The 22,926-nt window shown below is 45.4% G+C and overlaps 1 protein-coding gene across 3 annotated transcripts in view; it reads right to left on the bottom strand.

The window, feature by feature from the left end:
* Positions 1–22,926, bottom strand: part of EXTL3 (exostosin like glycosyltransferase 3) — a 225,383-nt gene that overhangs the window by 124,520 nt on the left and 77,937 nt on the right. For all 3 annotated transcript variants that reach the window (XM_037893835.2, XM_037893836.2, XM_043542079.1), the window contains exon 2: positions 401–557. The gene's annotated coding sequence lies outside the window, so the exon portion shown is untranslated. The remainder of the gene's footprint in view (positions 1–400; positions 558–22,926) is intronic.

The raw sequence follows: 22,926 nt of genomic DNA, 5'->3' as shown, positions 1-22,926 counted from the left end.
TTGGCGTCATTAGCACTACAAAAGTAATTTTCCCTCTGTTGATATTCAGCCCTTCTTGTCAACTGTTGAGAATAGGCCACTTCCACCTTAATTGAATTGGCCTCATTAGCACTGACCCCCCCCACTTGATTAGGCAACTCCCATCTTTTCATGTGCTACAATATATATACTGCTTACTGTATTTTTCACTCCATGCATCTGATTAAGTGGATTTTAGCCACGAAAGCTTATGCCCAAATAAATTTGTTCGTCTCTAAGGTGCCACAAGGACTCCTTGTTGTTTTTACTGTAATTTAAGAAGACTTGGTGTAGTTTCTCCTGGACCACATTTCAGCATGAAGACATACAGAAGTCGCATCCAAGGAGCAATGCGTGCTTGAACCCACAGTAAACACCTTACCTGAAAATCAGGTTTCTGCAACCTGAATCCAGCTTCCAACCAGTCAGATAGCTGTGATCACCAATGAGAAAGTTTTATCTGGGCGCTTTCAGACTCCTTCGCAACCACCTTCTTGCTCAGATCTCACAGTGTTCCCATGGACAAACAACAGGGTCAACTAAACACAAAAACAAACAAAGACTTATTTAATTGTGGTGTATTATTGTAGTTGATGAACTTGGAACCAAAGCATTTCAAATCAAGCAACTCCAGTGGGGGGAGGGATAGCTCAGTGGTTTGAGCACTGGCCTGCTAAACCCAGGCTTGTGAGTTCAGCCCTTGAGGGGGCCATTTAGGGATCTGGGGCAAAAACTGGGGATTGGTCCTGCTTTGAGCGGGGGGTTGGACTAGATGACTTCCTGAGGTCCCTTCCAACCCTGATATTCTATGATTCTATGCAATATCTGTGAGCTCCAAAGTCTACTGGTGAACAAGAGCCACTGTCTGTGTACTCAATTACTGTAGGACAGCTTACTCCTTTTCCTTTATTTTCTGGAACATAAATGCAACAAGATAACAGTGCGCAACAAATGCACTCAACACAAAGACATTCAACTCACAAGCACTTCTGCTTCTTCTATGTTTCAAATAAAGTTTGGAGACCCTGCACTCCCCAATCAACCAACACATCAACCACAGAGATGAAAGTCATTTACTTTAACAGCTATTATTTGAATGATCTCCTCCACTATGCTCAACTGTGATATGTAACCACCCGCTGCACACAGGAACCACACCAAGCTTGTAAGATTTCAAATCTACTTTCTGATTTTATTCAGCTGAAACTCAGAGTGGTTCAAGAAAGAGCTCTTGAAAAGACAAAAACGGATGTGGCACTAATCAAGAGGAGGAAGCCAAAAACATTGACTTGTTTTTGTTAGTATCAGTTTGCAAAAATCCCATTATTCTTTAAAAGAAGGGTTCTGTGAACCCTCTCCCACTTCTCCCTTGACCATCTGCCTTCCATGAGCAAACATCTCACCACCAAATGGACCACCCAGCTGATATCAAGAGTCCCAGATCCTGTGAGCAATTCTAGTGTCTTACACAAGCAAGAAAGTTCTCTCAGTTAAGAAAGCAATCATTTCAAACTTTCAATGGAATTATAATCAAAGTAAAGAGGAGATTATCTTGGACAGTGGTCTTTAAAAATTAAAAAAGTAACTTGTGTTAAAGAGCCTTTGTTTTTATATTCTGCTTTCCATGTGGATTTGGCTTAGCCACGGGGTTGAATTTTGCTTAAAGACCGTAATCGTTTATACAGCTGTTTAAGCCATGATTAAATTTAATTGGTGTGCACCAGGGAGAAAGTATTGTTCCTTCCAACCACTAGAGAACACATTTGTATCTGAGCTCCGTGCTAGGTGCATCCAGCTCTGTAAAAACACCGTACCATAATCAACCACAGTATAGCCCTTAACAGGGACCTCAAAACAATTCCAATGCCAGTTTTGGAACTCTCTTAGAAGGGATCCCTTTTTTAAGATGTTGCAGGTTCGAGACATCGGAGGTTAAAAACCAATTACAAACAAGTTAAAATGGACAAAGTACTTTAAAAAAATCCTCATTTGTTCACAGAAACAAAACAGCCCAATTTTCTCCTCTCTGAAATCCTCTTGTGGTCTTAACATTTATTTTTAAAAATAAAACAGTCCTTTGATTTCAAAAATGCAGTCTAGAAATGGAGACATAAGATACTTTTTGATCTGATTTCAACATTATTCTGATAATTGCACCAAAGTAGCCCATTTTCTTTGATGCTACAAACTTTGATGCTGAAGACTATTAATTTAGTCTGGACCGGTCCTCCAGACCTTCTGCACAGCCAGACCATTTCTAGTCACTAGTCTCAGCTTGCTGCAGTGAAACCTAAACTCTTTAAACCCTTTTGATCAAACCACTATTTTTTTTTAAAAAGCACATTAAGCAATGACTAAGGCCAAAGGGGAAGAGATGTGATAAGAGGATATAAATATTTGAAGGGCAAACAGCGAGCAGAGAAAGGAATGTGGGGAATGACAGAAATAATTACATGAAATTTGGAAAGGGAACACTTAAGTCTGATTTTATTAGGAAGCGTGTCCAAAAAGTTAGAGCCACGGACTGCAGTAGAGTCTTCCAAAGGAAGAAGATGAAGCCATGTATTTTTAGTGGTGGCCAAAACAATAGTAAATGTAACAGAACAATCCAACTGAGATTGGGATTCCCTCATGCTAGGAGCTGTACAAATACATAGTAAGAGATACTCCTGGCCCATAATAGCTTAGAACCTAAACAGACAAGTAGAAAGGTAAAAGAGTAAATAGAGGCACAGAGATGTACATGCCCTAGGTCTCCTGGGTCCCAGTCCAGTAGACTGCCCACAGAAACACAGTACCTCAATGGGCCATAGGTGTACTGAATGAGGGAGGCAACCTAGTGACAGAGGATGTTACTGAATGAGGGAGGCAACCTAGTGAAAGAGGATGTGGAAAAAGCTAATGTGCTCAATGCTTTTTTTTGCCTCTGTCTTCACTAACAAGGACAGCTCCCAGACTGCTGCGCTGGGCATCACAACATGGGGAGTAGATGGCCAGCCCTCTGTGGAGAAAGAGGTGGTTAGGGACTATTTAGAAAAGCTGGACGTGCACAAGTCCATGGGGCCGGACGAGTTGCATCCGAGAGTGCTAAAGGAATTGGCGAATGTGATTGCAGAGCCATTGGCCATTATCTTTGAAAACTCGTGGCGAACAGGGGAAGTCCCAGATGACTGGAAAAAGGCTAATGTGGTGCCAATCTTTAAAAAAGGGAAGAAGGAGGATCCTGGGAACTACAGGCTAGTCAGCCTCACCTCAGTCCCCGGAAAAATCATGGAGCAGGTCCTCAAGGAATCAATCCTGAAGCACTTACACGAGAGGAAAGTGATCAGGAACAGTCAGCATGGAATCACCAAGGGTAGGTCACGCCTGACTAATCTAATCGCCTTCTATGATGAGATTACTGATTCTGTGGATGAAGGGAAAGCAGTGGATGTATTGTTTCTTGACTTTAGCAAAGCTTTTGACACGGTCTCCCACAGTATTCTTGTCAGCAAGTTAAAGTAGTATGGGCTGGATGAATGCACTATAAGGTGGGTAGAAAGTTGGCTAGATTGTCGGGCTCAACGGGTAGTGATCAATGGCTCCATGTCTAGTTGGCAGCCGGTGTCAAGTGGAGTGCCCCAGGGGTCGGTCCTGGGGCCGGTTTTGTTCAATATCTTCATAAATGATCTGGAGGATGGTGTGGATTGCACTCTCAGCAAATTTGCGGATGAGACTAAACTGGGAGGAGTGGTAGATACGCTGGAGGGCAAGGATAGGATACAGAGGGACCTAGACAAATTGGAGGATTGGGCCAAAAGAAACCTGATGAGGTTCAATAAGGATAAGTGCAGGGTCCTGCACTTAGGACGGAAGAACCCAATGCACAGCTACAGACTAGGGACCGAATGGCTAGGCAGCAGTTCTGTGGAAAAGGACCTAGGGGTTACAGTGGACGAGAAGCTGGATATGAGCCAGCAGTGTGCCCTTGTTGCCAAGAAGGCCAATGGCATTTTGGGATGTATAAGTAGGGGCATAGCGAGCAGATCGAGGGACGTGATCGTTCCCCTCTATTCGACATTGGTGAGGCCTCATCTGGAGTACTGTGTCCAGTTTTGGGCCCCACACTACAAGAAGGACGTGGATAAATTGGAGAGAGTCCAGTGAAGGGCAACAAAAATGATTAGGGGTCTGGAACACATGACTTATGAGGAGAGGCTGAGGGAACTGGGATTGTTTAGTCTGTAGAAGAGAAGAATGAGGGGGGATTTGATAGCTGCTTTCAACTACCTGAGAGGTGGTTCCAGAGAGGATGGTTCTAGACTATTCTCAGTGGTAGAAGAGGACAGGACAAGGAGTAATGGTCTCAAGTTGCAGTGGGGGAGGTTTAGGTTGGATATTAGGAAAAACTTTTTCACTGTGAGGGTGGTGAAACACTGGAATGCGTTACCTAGGGAGGTGGTAGAATCTCCTTCCTTGGAAGTTTTTAAGGTCAGGCTTGACAAAGCCCTGGCTGGGATGATTTGATTGGGGATTGGTCCTGCTTTGAGCAGGGGGTTGGACTAGATGACCTCCTGAGGTCCCTTCCAACCCTGATATTCTATGATTCTAAGATACTCTCTGTTCGGAAGAATCTACAATCTAGGTTAGATACAACATGAAATGAGACAGCTTACAGCAATCAAGGGGAGGGAGAGCTATACAAGGTAAGGTGAGAAAGCTCATTCTTTTCAGGAGGTGCACAGTATGTTATTGCCACTTTTTAAATTTTTCCTTATTTCAGAATTGCGAGGAGTCACAGGGAGAGAATGGGTCACCTTTTCCATAGCTAGTTCTATAGGTATGTCTACACTGTAATCAAAAAGAAAAGGAGTACTTGTGGCACCTTAGAGACTAACCAATTTATTTGAGCATGAGCTTTCGTGAGCTACAGCTCACTTCATCGGATGCATACTGTGGAAACTGCAGAAGATATTATATACACAGAGACCATGAAACAATACCTCCTCCCAAATCCAGGTTTTCTCACCCTCCCACCCCCATACACACACAAACTCACTCTCCTGCTGGTAATAGCCTATCCAAAGTGACCACTCTCCTTACAACATGCATGAAAATCAAGGTGGGCCATTTCCAGCACAAATACAGGTTTTCTCACCCCCCCCCTTTCCCAAAAAACACACATACACAAACTCACTCTCCTGCTGGTAATAGCTTATCCAAAGTGACCACTCTCCCTACAATGTGCATGATAATCAAGGTGGGCCATTTCCAGCACAAATCCAGGTTTTCTCACCCCCCCACCCACAAACTCACTCTCCTGCTGGCAATAGCTCATCCAAACTGACCACTCTCCCCACAATGTGCATGACAATCAAGGTGGGCCATTTCCAGCATAAATCCAAGTTTAACCAGAAAGTGGGGGCGGGGGGGGGGGAACAAGGGGAAATAGGCTACCTTGCATAATGACTTAGCCACTCCCAGTCTCTATTTAAGCCTAAATTAATAGTATCCAATTTGCAAATGAATTCCAATTCAGCAGTTTCTCGCTGGAGTCTGGATTTGAAGTTTTTTTGTTGTAAGATAGCGACCTTCATGTCTGTGATTGCGTGACCAGAGAGATTGAAGTGTTCTCCGACTGGTTTATGAATGTTATAATTCTTGACATCTGATTTGTGTCCATTTATTCTTTTACGTAGAGACTGTCCAGTTTGACCAATGTACATGGCAGAGGGGCATTGCTGGCACATGATGGCATATATCACGTTGGTGGATGTGCAGGTGAATGAGCCCCTGATAGTGTGGCTGATGTTATTAGGCCCTGTGATGGTGTCCCCTGAATAGATATGTGGGCACAGTTGGCAACGGGCTTTGTTGCAAGGATAGGTTCCTGGGTTAGTGGTTCTGTTGTGTGGTATGTGGTTGTTGGTGAGTATTTGCTTCAGGTTGGGGGGCTGTCTGTAGGCAAGGACTGGCCTGTCTCCCAAGATTTGTGAGAGTGTTGGGTCATCCTTCAGGATAGGTTGTAGATCCTTAATAATGCGTTGGAGAGGTTTTAGTTGGGGGCTGAAGGTGACGGCTAGTGGCGTTCTGTTATTTTCTTTGTTAGGCCTGTCCTGTAGTAGGTGACTTCTGGAAACTCTTCTGGCTCTATCAATCTGTTTCTTCACTTCCGCAGGTGGGTACTGTAGTTGTAAGAATGCTTGATAGAGATCTTGTAAGGAGAGTGGTCACTTTGGATAGGCTATTACCAGCAGGAGAGTGAGTTTGTGTGTGTATGGGGGTGGGGGGGTGAGAAAACCTGGATCTGTGCTGGAAATGGCCCACCTTGATTATCATGCACATTGTAGGGAGAGTGGTCACTTTGGATAGGCTATTACCAGCAGGAGAGTGAGTTTGTGTGTGTGGTTTTTGGAGGGGGGTGAGGGGGTGAGAGAACCTGGATTTGTGCAGGAAATGGGCCACCTTGATTATCATACACATTGTGAAGAGAGTGGTCACTTTGGATGGGCTATTACCAGCAGGAGAGTGAGTTTGTGTGGGGGGGAGCGGAGGGTGAGAAAACCTGGATTTGTGCTGGAAATGGCCCAACTTGATGATCACTTTAGATAAGCTATTACCAGCAGGAGAGTGGGGTGGGAGGAGGTATTGTTTCATGGTCTCTGTATATATAATGTCTTCTGCAGTTTCCACAGTATGCATCCGATGAAGTGAGCTGTAGCTCACGAAAGCTCATGCTCAAACAAATTGGTTAGTCTCTAAGGTGCCACAAGTACTTCTTTTCCTTTTGCGAATACAGACTAACACGGCTGTTACTCTGAAACTGTAATCAAAAGAGCACAATACCACGTGCAGACAGGAACATGCTTGTACCATTCAATCTTTAAAAAAGGGCATAAGCCTTTTAGGAATTTGCACACCAAATATTAAACAAAACCTTTGCACACTGGAAGTTAAACAGAACCCTTGAACTCCCTGGACTGCTGCCTAGAACCAGCACTGCATTCTCCATTACATGCAACAACTTATTTCTAAGAGATCAGACAGGAGCAATACCGCTCAGCTTTTGTAGCATAACTTGCACCTTCTGTGTGAACACATCATTTGCTTGTCACAGACGGGACAGAAATCTAGTGATCCTCGCACCTCCCCATGAAGGTCCCTGCAAAGAGGCCAACATCCGTACTAACTAGAAAATATCTCATGTTTTGAGGGAAATCTCAAAGAAAATCTCAGCTGCCTCTAAATGTTGCAGCAGTTCAAGACTCTACAATGCAATGTATTGTAGGAAACAGTCTTCAGAAGCAGCATGGTCCAGTGGACCAAGAATGATGCTGTGAGCCTTGGGGTACTGAATTCTAATCCCGCTTCTGTCACTTTGGAAAGTCACAAGCTGCATGATTTAATTTCCATACCTTAAAAAATGGAGCCCATTCTTCCCTACTCCACAGGATTGCTGCAAGGATTAGCATGCAAAGCACTCTGAAGATGCTGAGCATTACACAGGTGCTACATATCCAAAGCCCTTCATTTTTATAGTTTTTATTTTGTTTAAAATTTCCTGGTGTTTATTCCAAAAATTAAACAACAGGTGAAAATCAGTGCAAAATGTAATAGTCTTCTGTGTAAACAGCAGCATTAAATTTGGGGAGCGGGAAGACAGGGGAAAAAAGCAACAAATAGAGAAAAGTAACAAGTATCAAATGGAAAAGCAGTTTAACGCTGTAGCTTGTTTTATGAACTGTACATTAACAGTATGTACATGTATGCACATGCATGCTTCTGTATGCATCTTCCAAGACATTGCCTTATCCTAACAGATGGCCTCACATTTACACTTCAACTAATTTATTCTTCACATAAACATAGCTACCTGACGTACTGTATTGGATTAACACATTCAGTATTTTCATGTAGACTCACAGACTAATGGCAGAAGCAGTTTCCCCCCTGCCCCCCAAGCCTGCTCCTGTCCCCCACAGATCTTGGGCGCAGCCCCCCACCCCTGCAGAGGCCAGCCTCCCTCCTCGTGCGGGGGTGGGGGGGGGGGCTGCGCAGTGCACCACAATGTCTTGGGACGGCCCTGGCCAGAAGGGACCACCATGATCATCTAATCTGACCTCCTGCACATTGAAGGCTATAGAACTTCGCTCACCGACTCCTGTAACAGATCCCTAACCTCTGGCTAAGTCACCGAAGTCCTTAAATCATGAGAATTCACCACTTGCAAGTGTAAACTAGTGTAAGTGACCCATGCCCCACGCTACAGAGTAAGGTAAAACACACCCTGGGTCTCTGCCAATCTGACCCTGGGAAAATTCCTTCCCAACCCCAAACATGGCAGTCAGTTGGACCCTGAGCATTTTGGCCTGGACAGAATGCTCTGTACTAACTCAGATCCCTCCCCATCTAGTGTCCCATCACCGGCCACTGGAGATATTTGCTGCTAGCAGTCACAGATTGGCTATATAGGCAGTCTCATCATACCACCCCCTCCATAAACTTATCAAGCTCAGTCTTGAAGCCAGTTAGGGTTTTTGCCCCCATGGCTCCCCTTGGAAGGCTGTTACAGAACTTCCTTTCTCTGATGGTTAGAAACCTTCATCTAGTTTCTAGCCTCTAAAAAAACCAAACAGCTGTTTTTGTAAAACTTGAGAATTTTACAGAAAAAAAAAAAAGTAGTTAAACTGAAGACAAAGGGACTTGTGCACATCATAACACATGCCCTCTTTTGCCTTGGATCCAACCATTCCCATCCCCTTTTCCCCTCTGTAACTTTCCCCTCTGTTTTCTCTTCCCATCATCTCTTTGACAGCTGGACTACTGCACAGGGGATTCACCCCACACCCTCCTCATTAGAGCATAGACTGCCTTTCAAGAAGCTCTGGAAATGTCCATTCCAGGATATTTCATAAGCATTGAAAAACAACTGCAATGCAGGGGAATAAAGTTATCACCGAGGAAAAGAAAAGACACAAAACCCCATGTGTTAACAGTACCTGTGAGCTGTGACTGTGTCATTGCCCTGCTCATGGGTGGCAAGTTCTATGGGCCCGTGGTGCCCAGGCACCAGGAATATTCCTGTCCCAGGGGCCCGGCTCCAGCAAAGTTTCCCATCTCTCCACCCCCCTCCCCACACACACACACACACACACCCCTTGCGCTTCCCCTGGCCCCACCTGCTGCTGCCCCCAGGCGATTTAAAACAGCCCGGGGGCTCCCGCCACCACCCAGCGGTGCAGCGGGGCTGAGCGGCTTCCTGCGCGCTCGTTCCACGTGGCTGCCGGCAGGTCCTTGCAGCCCACGTGAGGGGGTTGTGCCACTGCGCACTGCCCCCACCCCAAACGCCCCTGCAGCCAATGGGAAGCTGCAGAGGCAGTGCCTGGAGACAGCAGCTTGAGGAGACACCTCCCGGCCTGCCCCACCTAGGAGCCGCTGCTGGAGGGGATACCCCAGATAAGCATCGAACCCCCCCCATCCACTTCCAGAGCCTGCACCCACACCCCCTCCGCAAACACACCCTTCGACCCCCAAATTTCCTCCTGCACCCCCACCCCCTCTTGCCCCCAAATTCCCTCCCAGACCCTGCACCCCTCACCCCCTCCTACACCCCCATCCTGCACCCCACACCCCCTCCCCCCAACTCCCTCTTGCACTCCCACCTCTCCCCTGCACCTACTTTTGTCCCCAAACTCCGTCCCGGAGCCTGCACACCCACCCCCTCCTGCACCCCCGCCCCCTTCCCAGAGCCTGCACCCAGGACTCAAACTCGTTCCCAGAGCCTGCACTCCAGACCCCATCCCCTACCCAAACTCCCTCCCAGAGCTCGACCTCTCACCTCTTCTGCACCCAAATTCCCTTCCAGAGCCTGCACCCTGCATCCCAATCCCCTGCCCCAGCCCGGAGCCTGTACCCATACTCCATCCAGAGCCTGCACCCCAGACCCCGTCCCCCACCAAACTCCCCCCAGAGCCTTAGGCAGGTGTGGGGGGGGAGTTTGCGGGGGGTGGGGGAGGGGTTCTGGGCACCACCAAAATTTCTACAAACCTACCGCCCCTGGCCCTGACAAATCGTTTAACATTAGCACCTACAAAAAAACACTGAAGATTATGGTTCACTTTTATGGACCACCACTAGGTGGGGCACAGAGTTGTCTTTTATGTAATCAGGGACTTCCTCATGTCTTGAACTCATGGGAACAGGAGGGGGAAATCAACACAAGATTCCAACTGTATTAACTAAATAACTAATCAAAAGTATAAAATAAAATTCATATATAAAATCAAAATCAATCAGATCAAATTAATCTAATCATCAGGTTGACTGAACCACATAAAATAAACCAAAAATTCTTTGCAAGATTTTTCTAATAATTTGAGATAGGAGCAGTTTATCCATCCGCCCCAAAATAATAGGGCACAATCAAATCACAACGCTAGCTGATATATTTACATTCCAGCTTAATGCCTGATACAGGGAGCATCAAATCACTCCCAGGTTGAAGATGATGTTGGGCCAACTCTGAGGCCAAACAAGGCTGCCTGTCCAAAGTACAACTTTATAACATATAGGCAACAATCTCTTCTCCCCACCCAACCATAGGGTTACATGAAAAATTCCAATTCAATTCAAATGATACAGCTTGTTACATTCAAAATTCAAATACAAACTGTAGGTGAAAAGACCATGATTTCTCAGAGAAAACATACAACCCCTAACCATAAAATATACGCTTGTGTGATATTTTTAGACAGCGTGGCTATTTAACCTATGGCTGTTTCAAGTGTTTGAGAGATTATTTGACAGGTGTCATTCTCAAATAAACTCTGAGTTCTATACACACATGTGCTCACTACCAGGAATCTGCTGGAGTTAAAATAAACGTGTGCTAGACTGGTAAGGTAAAAATATGTCCTTCTGCTAGTAGAAACTGGAAAAACAAACCCAAAAGATCAATGCTTATGTAAGATGGTTGTCACGACTCTTGCAGTTTCATGAAGCTGTTTAACGGGGTGGCATGCACCTCTCACAAGCACCGCCTGGCTGGGTGTGTATCTGTACCTCTCAGCTTGCAGTGACTTCTGTGAGCAGTTTCTCAGGTGGGTTTCAGTGACTCAGCCCTCAGACCAAGTCACACACAGTTCATGTGAATCACGAACAAAGCAGACCCCTCTGGGTATCAGTCCAACAAGACCCTTCTAGTGCCCTCAACAGTCCTGCTAGGGTCTGTGCCCCCAGGGCTCCCTCCTTGAAGACAATGTCTTTGCCCTCTCTGGGCCTTTTACTGACCCAAGCCCTCCAGCTGAGTCACTAACCGTTCAAGTCCCCTTCTGAGGGTGTATCAAGATCCAATAAAGTCCAGTATGACTGACCCTTTTCAGGGTCATCAATCCCCTCTGAGTGGAACAGTAGCCACATGCTGCTGCATCCCCTTTAACTCTTTACTATGCTGCTACAGTCCCCTGGGCCACTTCCATGTAGCCCCAGCACCTTCACCAACCGATCATCTTACCTCAGGACATACAGCAAGTCCCAGCCAGGGGCTCCCTCTTGTTCCCCTAGTCCCTGCCAGCAACTGCTCTGTCCGCACTCCTGTAGCTCCCTCAGCCAGCCAGGAACACCATTCTCACTCCTCCAGCTCCAGGGAGCAACTCCCTGACTCTGGCTCTGCAGTTCCTTTTATATGGCCCTCTAGGGCCTTTACTGGCTGCTTCCCCTGCTGCCACTCTAGGCAGCCTGGAGGACTGCTCTACTGCTCCTTTATGGGACAGGGTGTGGTAGAACCCTGATGCCTGCAGCAGGGGACCTCTGCACTTGGTACACTCTGTCACACGCTGGTACATGATCGAAATGATTAGACATTTTTTGCAGCACAACTATTTTAGTGCTGACAGACTTCCTGGCTGGCTACGGGTCAACTTCCTTGTGGCTATAGAAACTTAAATGTGTGTTGCTGGACTCCTACTTGTCAGTGGCCAGTCAGGAAGGTAGAGGCAGCGCAGGCCTCTCTGTCAGACATGGTGGCATTGCACGACCAAAGGCCAGCAACCAGAAGAAAGCCATGGCTTCTTTTTTTCCTTCGAATTTTGAAGATGGCAGCCTTGCTGTTTCTTCTTTCCTCAGGAGTCCCTTGGCAAATCAGAATGAGATATTCCCCTTCTGCAGTCATTGGCATCTCTGGAGTCTGATTACTCTCACTCCAACTGTATACAAATGAACAACTTCCCCCTTCCAATAATTTCTTGCTCAGAAAGTCCACAATTCAAAAGCAAATATGTAGCTCAACAGTCAGTCAGCAAGTCCATAGTTATTTTGAGAACTCTGTGGTCATGGCTGAGAGAATGTTTGGACTGACCCTTCTCCAAAAGTCCTAAAAAATAATTTTAAAAAATCCTATAAAACTTGCAAAAGGTTGCAACATTCATCACCACTGATCATGCAGTCACCAACAGAGAAGCAGTTCATTATTCTACAGACTGATGCTTAGAACCTCCCCCTTCGCATCTGGTACTCAGCAGCTCAACTCTAAATAGCATTTTTGACACACAAAATGTGGGTGCAAGCGTAGACTAACTATGTCAGAGCAAAAGTTCTTGTCCTCCTAGAATCACAATTTTGGGGTCCAATTTTTAATATCTGGGTCTCTCACTACTTCACAACATACTCCTCTGACACTATCCCCACCAGCTCACCACCCACACTGCAAATCAGAAAAAACACAAAGATGGCTTGAGAAAAGGAAAATAATTTACAGCCTATTGGAAGAAACAAGAGCAAAAGCAACACACTCTTCACCACAAAGAAAGATCTGAACTGTTGTTCCCCTTCCCTACTCCCATCTTCTGTTTCACAGGGAGACTCAAACAGAAATATTGCCAGAAAGGATTGTTTAGATGTCTATGCTTCAATTGTTTCAGAGCTGGATTTGTGCGGAACCCCATCCTCGCAGGGTAGATGTGGTTCTTCATGCTTCCATGAGAGAGAAAACAGTTTCACTAAAAATGCTGATGTTCTTATTTCCAAGTTCTCTATATTTCTCTCTCTCTCTCTCTTTTTTTTTTAAATTTTGCACAATAGTTTTTTGTTTTTTACATTTCTCAGAAACAGTTATTGAAATTTTTCACTGGGGTTTTTGATAAATGAAAACTTTCAACGTTTATTATGAAGTTTCATTAAAGGCAAGAATGAACAATTTTTTGTGGAAAAAAAATATTTTTTCTAAAAAAACCCCAACTCTGTTGAAAACCACGCAGTTTCCTCTGTGTGAGGGAGGGAAGGCAGGTGGAATTTCAGGTGATGATATCTTATTATACACGTAAAGCAAACAGGGTATAGGAATACAAGAATACGCAATATTTCCCCTCTCCTCACTGTGGAGCATGGCTACCGTTTTAGCTGACAACCACCCTGCCACCGGACAGGTGACCGACCGTATTTCCATGGTACTGTGCCTATGCAAACCATGTGCCTATTAGGGAGATACCTCTAAGAGCTCTAAGGGGTGGGGAGGAGGGGGGAAGGGAGGGAAGAGTAGGAATGAGTGGTGTCTGAGTCATTGTTGCCTGGCAAATGCACAATTAGCACTACACATCCACAAGTTTCTGGATGTTGGGTGTGGTAGTTTTGGGTATGGACAATAGATTCCCTTTAGCTAGACTCAGACTCTGTGAGAGCAAGTAGTCAGGGCAACTGCTTTAGAAAAGGCCATGTGCCCTGTGTGGGTTGGGGGAAGCTGAGCCACAGGTGCAGAAAGTAGGCTGGTTTCCCCCTGACTCTGAAGCACTTTGCATCGTTAATCCTCCAACAGTGTTAATTACAGAAAGGGAAAACTAATTTTTTATTTTAATTGTATACTTGGAATGTGGTTTGATTTTAGCCCAACCGTTTTAGTTAAATTGTCTCAACTAGAACGATTCACCAACTTCTCTCTTATTTAAAGGCAATAATAGGGAAAGAATGAGTTGTATTTTGCTATTCTCAGTTTGTATTTTTCTTGTCACAGGGGTTTTTTTTTTTTTTTTAATCTATACACTTAAACGGAGTGGTTGGTTAACTGGGGAGCTGACTAGCTAACTGAGTGATTTCAGCAGAGGAGGAGGAAAAGTCTGCATGGATTCCAACTGAAGAGTACTACAAGCAAGTGGAGGGAAGATGATGGTGCAGTCCTTCTGACTCAGCAGACAATAGATTTTGGTGATCAAATACTGTAACTGATGGCATGGCTACACTGGAAACTTCAAAGTGCTGTCGCGGAAGCGCTCCCGCAGCAGCGCTTTGAAGTGTGAGTGTGGTCGCGTGCAAGCGCCGGGAGACAGCTCTCCCAGAGCTCCTGGTAATCCACCTCCACAAGGGGATTAGCTCCCAGCGCTCGGCGCCTGTTTACACTAGCTTAAAGCGCTCTGACTTGCTGCACTCTGGGGGGTGATTTTTCACACCCCTGAGCCAGCAAGTTAGAGCGCTATAAAATATAAGTGTAGCCAAGCCCTGAGACCTAAGCTTTTGGGAACTCTGAGTTTCTTCTCACTGTATTTCTGTGAGAATTGACCTGCTTAGATTTAATCTGTTTTCTTTATTTATGTTTATGTAGAACTGTGAAGATAATGTATGTGCATTATAAAGTAGCCATGTTATGTTGTAGAAATTAAGTTATTATTATGTTGCTTTATCATTATAAGATTTTACAAAGTTGGTACTTAAGAATTAAGTAAATTTCTTTTGTTCTTTTTTGGACTTGATTGTGGAGAGGTTGATCCTGCACGATCGTTGCTGAAAATCCTTAGTGACTGAATTCAGGGTCTCCAGGTGCTCTTCTATGGAGTTGGGGTTTTTAGGCACTGGAAAAGGGCAGTGAAGTAAAATCTAGCCCACCCAAAGATTACACATGTACAGTTGTAAAGGATTCAGGGATCCTTTGGATAAAAAGCATTTTATGAAACAGCATAAGTTAATTCCACTTGCATGTCAAGTGGCTGAACTCAGAAGCCAGCCAGCTAGAAAAGGAAGTCCAGTTACAAAGAGTTGGAGCTCAATGGGTTTTTTTCCCCATTTAAAAAAATTTGAAACTAAGGAAACTTTGGAAAAGAAACTGAGAGAACATTAAGGATTAACTGTTCTCTTTCCAAGTTTGCTGGAGTACATCAATTCCGTTAAGCTGCAGAGACCACTTAAAGGGTGTGAACTGCATAAATCGTACTGGAACGGAGAGATCTGAGCACAGCAGTGAAGAGAAGGACTGATTTGTCCAGATTTTTTTTTAAAAGTGACAAGTAGTAAAAGGTCTTCTGAGGGGAAAGCTGGCCAGTGAGAGAGGCCAAACAGAAATTGGAGTTAGGTGTGACAGAGATCAGCAAAGGCAGGAGTAAATAAGTATATAGCATTCAAAGAGTCTAATAAAACAGGGGACTGCAAACAGGGAGGGCTTTTGGATAGTAGGGCAGCTCAGTGTTTGCAGAGTACAAATGAGGAGAGGTCCACAGACAAAAATCAACTGTTGCAAAGAATGACTGTTTGAACGTCCAAGACAGGCTGCTCGAGAGTGTGCACAGCACTCCTCTTCATGAATGATGCCCACATGGACTACAGGTGAATGATGCTCAAGTTGATTTCCGACCAGCTGGGCAAAGGTGGGGGAAGTGGGAGTGCTTGGAGAGCAGCTGAAGAGAGAAAAAGGCAGCCAACTGGAGCCACCCCAAAGGTAAAGGCCCACAGCAAGACACAGCAGATGGGATTGAGGTAGGAAAACATGTTCAGGACCAAGATCTGTTACAAAAAGAGACCAGGACAAACTGGAAGGAGTTCTTTGCTGCACTGTTCTGGTCAAGGAGCTGGAAAGACCAAATGATGTAGAAAGAGCTAGAAATGTAGAGCCTGGCTACCAAACAGCTAAAAGAGGAAAAACATGACAACAGCTTACAAATATCTGAAGGGAGAGAAATTATTTAGTGTAGTACACAGAAGCACAGCTTGGAGTGATGGAATTAAAGTTTAAGAAAGAAAACATAGGCTGGACTTCCCTATGGCCTGCTCCATTAGGATGTGGAAGAGTCTCCTAGGGGAAGTGGCAAGTGCCCCATTGTTAAGCACAGTTAAAAAGTATAATAACCCCATTAGAGAATGTACTGTAGGAAACAAGTCTACAGTGTGCACAGGGCGTAGAAAAAGTGTCTTAAGAAAGTCATTCCCAATTCTAATTTCTACAATGCAGTCATTTTTCCATAGCACTGCAGACAATTAATGTTTAGGATTTAACGTCCCCCCAAAAATGTGCACATGTATTTCTTATATTTCTTTTCCCTTGTTTTGCTATCAAGAACTTTTGTGCAGAAATAGGCTCTTTGAGGATTTATCTGCTTGCTAGCGAGGATTATTTATTTCCCCACCTGAGGCTGCTGGTGCTGTCCAAACAAGTTGCCACAGCAGACAATTGCAACATCTCAAAGGGAGGATAATGTTATCAGATGAGAAAGGAACCCTGTACCGGGGAAGAACACACAGACGCAGAATTGTTTCCAAATGCCAAGCAATGGTTTTCAGTATTTCATACAGGAGAGTCAGGAGCTCCTAAATATGAAAAAAAGTGAACTGGAAAATTTTACCAGCTAAGTCCTGAGTTCAGGAAAAGGCACTATGCACACCACTCCCATTGAGAGGGCCATGCAGGAAGCCAGGGAAATCCAGACAGGAGGACAGAGCACCCACAAAACCTAGACTTCAACCAAAAGAAAGGACTTGGGGCTCCCCTGCACTGCTTCAGGCAATCACGGTGGGAAATGCAGCATAACACATTCAGATCTCTGCAGGTATATAAATGAGGAAATGATTTTCAAGATAGTTGGCTCTATTTTTGTTTAGTTTTAACCTTACTTGTTTGTTATTCACTTGGGATACATCAGTATTTATTTAAATTGAAGATTTTCTATTCCCTTTTAAAACACCACAAAACAGAGGGAGGGAGAGAGAGAGAGGGGAGTACTAGTTTTGTGCGCCAGCTACGTACTTGCCTTGATTCATGAATACTAGACTCCTGCAAGGGTAAGCAAGGAATGGAACCATTTCCCCAGCATGTACTGCTCACATGCAATGATTTATTACGTTAAAGTAATTACTGACACACAGTTCAGATTTATCTTCTGGGGAAGGACCTTTTTAAATTTCACATGGGAGCCTTTGCAGTAGCTACTCTCACAATAAATTCACCCAAATAAACAGATGCAAATCTTCTAAAGTGCAATCAGAATAGGGCAGGGAAAATTGGACAACAAATCTAATCCTCCAAATCCCTCAACAAATATCGACCTCAGTTGGAAACGAGGATGTTCAGTACTTTGAAGGTCTGAACCCTCGAGCTGCAAGTCATGGAAGAGAGAGTAAAATGTCACATAATGAGAGGACCAATCTAGGAACTAAGAAAAAATGGATACTGATCTATTCTGTAACCATTATTCTTCAAGACATGTTGCACATGTCCATTGCACTTCAGATGTGTGCATGCCCAACACAGTTATCAGAGATTTTTTCCCTCTGCAGTACCTGTTGGGGTGGCACATGCGCCCTTTGCTGCCTCATGCCACTGCATGAAAGTATAAAGGGCAGAGCCATCCCCAGTCCCCTTCAGTTCCTTTTTACCAGACAGACTCCAACAGAGATGGGAAGGAAGGTGGGTTGTGGCATGGACACGTGCAACACATCTTGAAGAACAGTTAGTCCCTGTTTCTTCAAGTGATTGCACATGTGCATTCCACTTCAGGGGACTCCCAGGCATTTCAATCTGCAGGCAGAACTGGAGTCTACCTGAGTAATGATTGGAGGACCATATGCCCAAATCTGGCATCATCTCTAGATTGCTGAGACGGCATAACATGAAGCAGAGATGTGTACTGAAGACGAACCTGCAGCTTTGCAAATGTCCAGAACAGGCACCTGGGCCAGGAAGGCTGCAGAGAGAGAGAGAAAGATCTGGTTTCATGTATTAGCGCTCTACTCAGTGGAGTTACTTTAGCCAAATTGTAGCCACAAACGAATACAAGAGAAGATCCACAAGGAAATCATGTGAGAAGAGACTGGAAGGCCTTCCATTTTGCCCGCAACTGCCATCAACAGGCGTGATGACTATCTGAATGGTTCTTTTGACATCAAACATGTAGAGTCTCCCCTCGTCGTTATGATTACGAGGCTCAGGAAAGAAAGTTGGTAAATATATAGCCTGATTAATATGAAAGTGAGACACCACCTTGGTGAGGAACTTCAGATGAGGATGTAGATAAACTGTGTTCTTGTAAAAGACCATATGCACAGGTTCAGAAACCAGAGCTTGTACTTCACCCACTCTCCTGGCGGAGGTGATTAAGACCAAAAATTCTTTTCATTGAGATATGGAGTAGTGAACGGGTAGTCAATAGTTTAAATGGGGGTGGGGGCATTAGCGTTGCTTAGATTAGGTTTAAGTCCCAAGGGAGACAGGATCCTCCACTTGGGGAATATAACTGGTCCAACCCCTTTAGAACCCCGATCATCATTGGATTGGAGAAAAGACAGCAGTTATCCACTGCAGGTGAAATGCCGAGACAGCTGCCAGGTGGACTTTTATGGAACTAATGGCAAGATCTTGTTGCTTCAGGTATAACAGACAGCTCCGATCCACCACATGTTGGATTCAGACTGGGGAAACACCTTTCAGCTGTGACCAGACAGGAAATAATCTCTTCCACTTTGCCAGATAAGTATACCTAGAAGAAGGGGGGAGGGATAGCTCAGTGGTTTGAGCATTGGCCTGCTAAACCCAGGGTTGTGAGTTCAGCCCTTGAGGGGCCCATTTAGGGATGTAGGGCAGAAATTGGGGATTGGTCCTGCTTTGAGCAAGGGGTTGGACTAGATGACCTCCTGAGGTCCCTTCCAACCCGGATATTCTATGACCAGGTTTTCTACTTTTAAAAACATATCTTGGACTCCCTTTCAACAAATTTCTTCTTGAGGAGTTAACCATGGAGCACCTAGGCTGTGAAATGAAGGGCCTGCAGGCTAGGGTGGAGGAGGTGATCGTGGTCCTGAGAGATCAGGTCTGGGTCCAGTGATAGTGTCAGTGGAGCACTGTGTGAGACAGTTAGCAGTGTGGAAAATCAAAGTTGCTGCGGCCACATCAGAGCTATAGGTATAACTTGAGCTTGGTCCTGCCCGACTTTCAGCAACACTCTGGGCAGGAGTGGAGCCAAAGGAAATGAGCACAGGAGTTTGACCTCCAAGGTAGGAGGAAAGCACCTGTCAGAGACCCAGGGCTGTGACCTGCCTGAGAATAAAAGTGATGACGCTTCCTGTTGATTTTTGTAGCGAACATGTCTATGAGGGGAGTCTCCCACCACTGGAAAATGAATCTGGCCACATCTGGACAGGGAGACCACTTGTGATGACTGCTGAATGATCTACTTTATGTGGTCTGCCAAAGCACTCAATACCCAGGAGGGGAGAGACTGAGGTGGACTGTGTTTTGATCAAGAATTCCCTCAGTGTCATTGCCTCCTGGCATAACAAACTCAACCGGGCTGCTCCCTGCCTGTTGATGTAACATACGCAGGGCCAGCTCTAGGCACCAGCAAAACAAGCAGATGCTTGGGGCGGCACATTTCTAGGGGCAGCATTCCGGTGCCAGCCATGCCGCCCCTAGAAACGTGCCCCCCGCCACCCCAGCTCGCCTCCGCCTGCTCCTCTGAGCACGCCACCGTCGCTCCGCTTCTGCCCCCTCCCTCCCAGGCTTGCCGCACGCGAAACAGCTGTTTCGTGCGGCAAGCCTGGGAGGGAGGTAGGGAGGAGAAGCCGCGCAGCGGCACACTTGGGGGAGTTGGCGGTGGTGGAGCAGTTCCCCTCCCCTGCCCCGTTACTTCCTGCGCTCCCCCCCCACTCTCGCTCACCTCTGCTCCGCCTGCTCCCCTGAATGCACTGCCTCTCCCTCGCCTGAGAGGGAGGGGGGAGAAGTGGAGCGGCGGCATGCTCAGGGGAGCAGGTGGAGCGGAGGTGAGCTAGGGTGGGGGGTTACGGGGGGGGAGCCGCAGAAAGCAATGCGGGGGGCGGAAAATGCGGCATGCCCGGGGGGGAGGGGGAGGGGCCACGAAAAAAAAAGCGGGGACGGCAAAAATCCTAGAGCCGGCCCTGAACGCATGGCCATTGTATTATCTGCCAGAACTAACAGATTTCTAGAGCCTGGCAAATCTGCAGATATCCACTTTATATCTGCAGATGCGGATATCCATGGACCATGTTTGCGGATCTGATGCGGATACAAATTTTGTATGCACGCATGGCTGAACAGATTTCTCCCTTTGACATGGGGAAGGAAGACCTGATAAGCTGGTAGATGGCCCTCAATTGTCTTACATTTATATATAGAGTCAAATCTTGGGCAGACCATAACCCGTTTGTCCACAGGAACCCCATGTGAGCCCCCCAACATAGGCAGGGTCTGTCACTAAGATCAAAGCTGGCTGAGGTGGAGCAAATCACACACACACACACACACACACACACACACACACACACAATCTTGAAAGGTCTGTCCACCAGTCTAGGGAGGCCAAGAGTCATGTGGGCACCTCAGCCACTGTGTCCAGAGGGTGACAAATCAGGGAGAACCCAGAACCTAGCCAGCCTTGAAGCTTCTTGAGATAGAGCCTGGCATGATGAACTAAATATGTGCATGAAACCATTTTCCCCAGAAGCCTAAAGCAATTTATGCTGTGGTGACAGGATGGGCCTGCAGATCTAAAGCAAAGACCCACATTGCCTGGAATTTTAACTGCAGGAAGAAGGTGTTAGCTTCTGCAGAGTCCAAGACTGCACTGATTAACTCTCTTTTGCACAGGTGACAGGATTGACTTCTTTGTGCTGATGAACAATCCAAGTGCTTTGAAGGTGGATTGGATAACAGTCACACTGCCCAATACCTGAGCTTTGGACCAGTCTCTGCTCAACCAGTCATGAAGGCGGGAAATGAAGAATTCAAGAGTTTCCCTGAGCTATGCTTCCACCATTGCTACGTGCTTTGTGAACACGCGGTACCACAGATAGACCAACCAGTAGAGTGATTTCTTGACCAAAAATCTGAGAAACGTTCTGTGGCTCCAAGATAATGCCACATAGAAATACATGGCAGTGGTACCATCAGATACTCTCACTGTGGTCCTGCTTCCAGCAGAACCATTCTGAACTGAAACATTCTAAGACTTCCTATATTTTGCCATTCGATAGCACCTTCCCCCAATCAAGGATCTCAATGTGCTTTAAAACACTAAGCAAGCTCCACAAGGGTAAGTAATATCTATATGTTACAGATGGGAAAACTGAAGCACAGATTTGTTCAAGGCAAGGAGGAAGGTTCTGGCAGAGCCTGGATAGAATCCAGATGTCATGACTGTTCTTCTCAATAAGTCTATCGAAAATGTTTATGCTTAGTGTTAACTCCTTGGAGACTATGAATGTACAAGTCTTATTAAGCATTCATTTAACTATTAACTTTTGTAAAGAGCCATACAAGTACTCAGTATTAATGTCACTAATAGTAGGGAAAACAATTATAATAGTTAACTCACCAGGTGCATGGTTCATGAACATGTGAGAGCTAGTTTCCTTTGGAAGGGGGGCAATTGTTTTGGTATTCCACAGAACTTTATCAAATATCTCAAAAAATGCAGAAGAAAATTACCATAGCTCTCCCTGAATTTTGACCAGAAGGCTGCCAGAACAAACACTGCTATAAAAAACCATGGATTAAAAGGTAGCCACCCAGCTACACCACCCTACAGGACATCTGTAACACAAAAGACACAGAACAGGATGGGATGGGCAAGAGGGGCAAAAGTGAGAAGCAGATGGTTTGTAAATGAAAAAAAGTGTGCTAGGCTCTACCTGAAATGTTGGAAGCATTTTATATGCTTTGGGGCTGGGGGGAGGGAATATCTAAAGCAAAGCAAACCACAAGGCATCAACAACCTCTTGATGACAGAAGCCCAGTTTTTGTCAGCATGACTCATGACAGCTGGAGGAATAGGGACCAAAGCAAATAAGAGAATGCCTAGAATACATTTTGCCCTTAAATAGCATCTTTCATCCGAGAAAGAAAGAGCATTGTGCAAACATTACAATCCCCCTTGGCAAATGGAGAAGTATAATTTATCGCCATTTTGCAGATAGGCGAATGAGGATCCAGTTCTGTTTTATTAACCTAAGATTTTTTTCCTATTTATGAAGTGTGCTCCTAAGGACATACACAATTAAAAAGACAAGTTGACTTGATTCTGTTAAGGTGTTAAATCCCTCACTGCAAACCCTACACAAGATCTCCATTTCTCTCTTTTCAGTGATCCAAGAGAAACTTTGACTTATGTGCAGAAACTTAGGCTGTGTCAGACCAAAAGCAATTATGAATATTAGTAACACAGGTAAGGATTTTTACAAGTTACCTGTATGTTAGCATTGTCCCTTTAAGAGTTTTAAAATGAAAAAGTTAGCAATTCACCATCTGGACTGTATCTTACTTACCTATAATGATGATTCAGCTGTAGTAGAAAGAGAGCCTGAGACATAAGGCCTTGTATCAGAGACCTAAGGCCTGAGCTAAAGTAGTGGTGAAAGCTTTGCTAATATAAAGGAAAACGAGGTTGTGAACAAGAGAGATGCCTGCTCACAGAATCTGGCAAGAACAGGGCTGATATCGCAGAAACACCTATTCCTAAGGCCTTGTCTACACTTATCGGGGGATTAACGAGCGGCGATCGATGCATCGGCGGTCGATTTAGCGGGTCTAGTGAAGACCCGCTAAATCGACTGCAAATCGCTCTGCCGGCGACTCCTGTACTCCACTGCAACAAGAAGAAAAAAGGGAGTCAAAGGGAGAACGTCTCCCATTGACTTCGCATAGTGTGTACCCCATGGTAAGTAGATCTA

This window comes from Chelonia mydas, chromosome 3, assembly GCF_015237465.2.
Source record: "Chelonia mydas isolate rCheMyd1 chromosome 3, rCheMyd1.pri.v2, whole genome shotgun sequence".
NCBI classification, from domain to species: Eukaryota; Metazoa; Chordata; order Testudines; family Cheloniidae; genus Chelonia; species Chelonia mydas.
Note: the sequence above shows the minus strand (reverse complement) of the source record. Positions and strands in the feature narration are given on the sequence as shown.